Source organism: Triticum dicoccoides, chromosome 3A, assembly GCF_002162155.2.
Source record: "Triticum dicoccoides isolate Atlit2015 ecotype Zavitan chromosome 3A, WEW_v2.0, whole genome shotgun sequence".
Taxonomy (NCBI): domain Eukaryota; kingdom Viridiplantae; phylum Streptophyta; class Magnoliopsida; order Poales; family Poaceae; genus Triticum; species Triticum dicoccoides.
The window spans coordinates 741,430,641-741,437,067 of record NC_041384.1 but is presented as its reverse complement, the minus strand read 5'-3'; the positions used below and the strand labels follow the sequence as shown (position 1 = coordinate 741,437,067).

The 6,427-nt window shown below is 41.2% G+C and overlaps 1 pseudogene; it reads left to right on the top strand.

Moving 5' to 3' along the window:
* Nucleotides 1-6,427, top strand: part of LOC119273202 — a 13,058-nt pseudogene that overhangs the window by 5,132 nt on the left and 1,499 nt on the right.

The window sequence follows — 6,427 nt, the reverse complement described above, 5'->3', positions numbered from 1 at the left end:
GCAGAATCGCTCCACCGGAGGACAAAAGTGCTCCTGCCCAAGTTCCGTCTCGAGATGGTGACGCTTCGTCCCGGAAGTCCTCTCCTTATTTTTTCTAGGTCAAAATGAATTATATACCAGACGAGGGGCACCAGAGGTGGGCCGAGGAGGGCATAACCGACCAGGGCGCGCCCAGGTGGGTTATGCCCACCTGGTGGCCCCCCTCTGGTACTTATTGGCTCCAATATTTCTTATATATTCCATAAAAATTCCCCGTAAAATTTTAGCTCATTTGGAGTTGTGCAGAATAGGTAGCCTGACGTATCTTTTTCAGGTCTAGAATTCCAGCTGCCGATATTCTCCCTCTTTGTGTGTACCTTGCATGTTATGAGAGAAAATGCATTAGAAATACTCCAAAAAGCAGTATTATACATAAAAAATAATAAAAATAATAGTAGATAAACATTATGCAAAATGGACGTATCAACTCCGTCAATCTTAGACCTCGCTTGTCCTCAAGCGAAAAACCGAAATCGAAAAACATGTCCACATGCTTATAGAGAGAGGTGTCGATAAAAATAAAATACAGACATAGAAGCATCATGTAATTTATTATAACAACAACAAACTTTAACATAAAACTTTTATCATAGAACTTTTATCATAGACTTCTCATGAATAAGTAACAATTCATCATAACATCGAAGTATAAAGCATAAACTCTATTGGAAACCAACAAACTATGTTCTCAGTCAACTTTGCAACTATAATTCATCATCTTTTTAGAAAGGGTCACGTATCGGGATCCTCAAAATCGCCTCTATGTCAACTAGCAAGAAAATCTCATCATCCATTAACATTATCCAAAATTTTGGATGTCTACTTTTTCCATAACCTATATAAATTATTCATTGTAAACTCGTTATGATAAGTGTTAACCAGTTGACCATTGACATTTTCTTAAATTTTGGATGTCTACTTTTCAATAACCTGTATACATTATTAATGGTCAACTGGTTAACAATTTTAGAAATGTTGACATTTTATTTGGAAATTTTAAACATGTATATAAGTCTTTTTCCTCTGATGTATATGGAAAATTCATAAATGTGCATGGAAAAGGTAGACATCCAAAAATATATGTTTTAAAAAATTATCATCTATTTCAATCATGTTTTTTAGGGATCTATTTCAATCATGTTAAACGTGTACAAAAAATTCCTCATGTGTACCATAAATGTAGACATGTATCAAAAAAATTGAAGATAATTTTTTTCCAAAGGATGACCAAATAAAAAATGCTAGCTATATATTTCAAAAATGTTAAACGTGTATAAAAAATGTCCTGATGTCCACCCAAAATATACAATGTGTTTGAAAAAAGTGGTCATCAAACACAATTTTTTTAAAACATGTTAAATAACAATTTTAAAAATGTGAAGTGTGTACCAAAAAATGTTACCAATGTATAAGAAAATTATAGAATGTGTATCAAAATTTTCAAATACAAAAACATTTATTTTTAAAAAATTGATCTTGTATAAAGAATTAATCATGTATTTTTTTAAGAATGTATTAAAAATGACATATACCAAAAAGTATAATGTGTGTGATAAAGTAGTCATCAAACTATCTAGATTCTCTCCAATCGCTTGAGTTGGCGCCCAATGATCATATCAAAGGGAAACAAATTCTTCAAAAGAGCTTTCCCATGTCTAGCATGCAGGTAGTACTTCCTCAGTGGAGCTATCTATTACGTGGACTGCCCCTGCACAAGGATGCCTGAAACTAAACACAGATGAAAAAAGAAAAAAATGAAGCTAAACAAGGATGTTAAAGAAAAAAGATAAAATGAAGAAAAAGATAAAAACAAGAAACAGAAGAAAGAAACAAAAAACACTTTGCAAATGAAAACAAAATAGAAAACAAGAAAAGTGATGAAAAACAAACAAAATTAATGAAAAGAAAGGAAGTACAAAAACCTGTAGAAAATAAAAGATAGGAAAGAATGGAAAAAAACGTAAAACAGATAAATGAATAAAATAACACAAAAGAAAAAATGAAGAAAATTGAAATAAAAGAAAAAATGAGTAAAAACTGAACTAAAACGATGAAAATGGTGAAAACACAAAGGAAAACAAGAAAAATGTAGAAAATATGAAGAAACTGAGAAAAACAAAATTAAACACAGAAAGAAAAAGAATAACAAAAAATAGAAGAAACCGGAGCCGAAGTAACGAACCAAAAGGTGATCGAGGGACGAGAGGCTAGTGACTGAAAAGGAAAACGAAAATGGGCCAGCCTAGAAACAACGAAAAGAGGGAAACCCTTCGTGCGAGAGCTGCTTTCATCTCGCGAAAAGCGAGATATAGCTCTCACGGGCTGTGACCTCCTCCTTGCACCTGAGTGCCCCGAAACAGATTAGCGCCTCGTCCCATCAGGCACCAATTTCGCTCACTCGCTCGGTCGCCCGAATAGATTGGCGGTCTCTCTTTACTCTCACTTGCTCAGTGTTGGTCGTTGTCTGTTCCCTCCATACATACTACTTTAGGAAAATAAATAAATTATATTGAATTATTTTTTATATAAAATGTTTTTATATAATATATTTTATATCTCATAGTACCATTTTCAACCAATTATTTTTGTTCTTTTGCCTTTTTTTTGTTCCCTTTGTTTTTAGTCTTTTTTCATTTCTTTTGTTTAGTTTTATTTATTTTTAGTTTTTGAAACCAACTTTTCATTTTCAAACATTTTCCATTCCCCTAGAACTGTATGTATTTTTATCAAAACGATTTTCCTAATATTGTCTTAAAAATTCAATAAATAAAATGATTGAACCTATGTGGGTGGATTACGATGCAAGTTTGCCACACAACATGCATGACATGAAGAAGGGAAGGCAAATCCATATACGCGACACGAGGATGGCGAGGAGACGGGTGGGACATGGAGAACACATACAAGAGGGGCATGGAGTACCATCGATAAATTGATCGAGTCAAAAGAAATAGAGCGTGAATTGCAGTGGGAAAAAGATCACGATGTCATTACATATTTTGCAGGAGGTAACGCAGAATGAGTTCGATGATGGGTGGGGAGGGAAGGAAGAAGTGTGATAAACGATCATGGCCAGGTTGTAAAAAAATGATGATGGGTGGGGAGGGAAGGAAGAAGTGTGATAAACTATCATGGCCAGGTTGTAAAAAAATGATCATGGACAGAGTTCAGTGTTTAATGAGTTTAGATTTGCATGCCGAGGAATGTGAAAGGGAGGTGGGATGAATTACCATGGACACCAAGTCCCATTTAATAAATAAATATTTCGTAATTATTTTGATCAAATTCATTATACATGATATTTGTAAGTTGCTCATAAAATTAGTTGATTTTTCTGTCACATCTCTCTTGTTGTCGGTAGCCCTTCGCCACATCAAACTGCCTTACATTGCCAGTCTAACTGACATCTCGGCTAGTCATGGTCGACATTGCTTCCACTCACCTTCCCGCCCCTAGCATCCCTCTAACTCTCCTTCCTTCTCTGTTGTCCGCAACCCTCCACGCCGCACAAAACCCGCATCATCAGCTTTCTGTCCTGCCTCTGTTGGTGATGCCAGGGCCATTCCCATCTGCCCCCTTCTTCGGCACGGGTTTGGTTTGATCTCGCCAAGGACACCATGTCGCCCCCATCGTTGCCTCAATGCCTTGCCATCTTCATCTTAAGAACTGATTTACACCATGAATCAATTTCTGGCAACTTACAAATAGCAAACATGAAAATTATTTTTGTAACAATTAATAAATTGATGAAAATTATGTTTTTAACAATTAATAAATTGATGAGAAAATGCCAGAGAGAGTACAGTATATATATTTATAGATTTTGAAAGTGGCCATTGCCAAACTCAACCAATCGACGGGACATTTATTAGTTGTACGAGTGTAGTTGCTAGCTGAAGCCGGGGTCCTTCTGAGCCGGCTCTTCTACCGTCCCCAGCGGCACTGTACTCTGCCGTGCCTTCTTACGCAGCATACGCATTGGTATGGGGGGCCTATGGGCCCAAAATTAAATTTAAACAGCCCAGTCGTTCATCTATGCACAGATTAACTAGAGTAATTAACTACTTATTTGTCGAAAAAACTACTCATTGTATAAAAATAATTAACTTTTAATTAGTAATACACATGAGCAACATTCTTAAATGAAAATTAACTCGTATTAGAAAAATGGTTTGCTAAATCTCAGTCATATTCTACATGGAGTGATTTTTAATATTTTATATTTTTCTGTCTCCTATTTTTGATTTGTTATTGTTTTATCGACTTGATTAGTATGCTTATTTGTCTTCTTGCATGCTACTTGTGGGACTGGAGTTGCATACTCGTCGGCCACATGACACTACAGTTGCACACCTGATGCATATCCGTCACTGCCCTTACCAGCATCTATGAGAGACACGTGAACACATTTACGTATGACTGACTGCCGTGCAACTGTAATTATGTGCGATCGATGGACATGAAACTGTGGTCGCACGAATCCCCTGGATATGGATTTTGGTCAACCTGATATTCCCCGGATATGGCAGCGATAATATCCGACAGGATGTGGATTATCCGTGTTTTTTTGAATTGTCCGAGGTTATCAAATAGGATTATCCGATAAATTTAGCCCAAATAATAACTAACGGTCTTTTTTTTTGGTAGGCTGCTCCGCGGGCAAGGAGCGTCGCGAGGAGAAACAAAAAGGATCCTGCTCCGCTGCAGTTTCAGTTCCACACTGGTGCCAGGCGGCATGCAGCCGTATTGGATCGGAGGTGCATGCAACCTTGCGACTCCTATTCAACCATGGTGGGTAGATGTGTGAGGTCGAGTCGAACTCGCGCTCATACGAGTTTGGTTCCGCTTCCGGTTCCGGCAAGTTGCTGGCACAGATTCCAAAATCCGTTGGCCCAAATCCTCCTCCTACTCTTCTACGGAGTAGTATCTACATTACATCCATGGCTAAGCCTAAGCGGCCGATGAAGATTCCGGGTGCAGGCCATGTTTCGTCGGGTATTTGTCGCCGCCGGGAGGTCCCAGCTACGCCGGTTCTGCAGCCAGTCCACGGTGGCCGGGTGGCCGTCCCGGCCTGCTGAAACAACCATGTTACCCTGGTTCTACAGCCAGACGGCACCGGCTGCGGGATCTACCCTGTTCCGCCGGTTCCACAGCCAGACAACAGCGGCTGGGTCGCCGTGGAAGCCTGCGGGAGCAACCATGGTACGCCGGGCCAGGCCGCGGTGGCCAGGTCGCTATCAAGACCAGCTGGAGCAACGGTGGTACGCCAGTTCTGCAGCCAAGCCGCGGTGGTCGGGTTACGCCGGTTCTGCAGCCCTGCCGTGGCGGCCGGGTCGCTGTCGAGGCCTGCCGGAGCTAGGCTGATGCAGCTACAGGTACGTACGCTTCTTCCAGCAGTCTCCCTCTCTGTCGGTGTGCGTGGGTGATGAAACTGAAAGGTGGTCGAATTGCTGCAGTTCCAGAGAAACCTTGGGCATGTTGCAGCTACCGCTGGTCACCGCTTGGGCTTCTTTCGCAGGTGAATTCCTTAAACTTCTTCAATTATATAATCCTAAAGTCTCGGGTAGTTTTCTTTTTCCTCACTTAGGCATAACTTTGGTCTTAATTATATGGCTTTGCTATTTGCCGCTAGTATTGGCTTACAAAATTTACCCTTTCTGTAAAATATAATCCAAAAGTCTGGTTAGTGTCGCGATGGTTGCACTTGCCAAAATAAACATGCATGCATGCATCATGTTTTCTCAGCAAGAACTAAGAACGTGTTTGCAGATATGCTATACCTATAGCAATAGCCGTTGGTGTTGGACTTTGGTGTATGAAGAAGAATGCAGAGCTTGTTGAGAGGAGGAAGGCAGAGCTTGTTGAGAGGAGGAAGGCAGAGCTTGTTGAGAGGGCTTCCCGCCCGTCGCAGATTGATTGGGTTGAAGCTGGAGTTGTAACTCGTGCCGTGAGGAATCAAAAGAACTGCGGTAAGTGTCTTGAGCTTATTCTCTGCTACTAGTGTCATGAGCTTATTCTCTGCTACTAGACTCTATGTAGCCGGTGTTTCAAAACTGTATATTTTTTTGATAAGGAGAGGAGAATAGACCAAGCCAACAAGGATCACTTAGGAAAAATCTCCACAAACTTAACGTGTGTATTTGTTGCAGGCAGCTGTTGGGCCATGGCAGTTGCAGCCTCGGTCGAGGCAGTTCATTACCTTAAGACCTTCCAAAGCAGAGCGATCTAGGCGCTCGCGCTAGGGTTCCCCCGCTCCCCTCCCGCCGCCGCCGCCCCTCCCGCCGCCGCCGGCCGTCGGCCCCGCCCCCCCGCCTCCGCCCCCCTCCGCCCTACCCCCTCCGTCTTGGCCGCCTCGCGCCGCCTCCCCGGGAGGTGGCCGGGGCGGAGC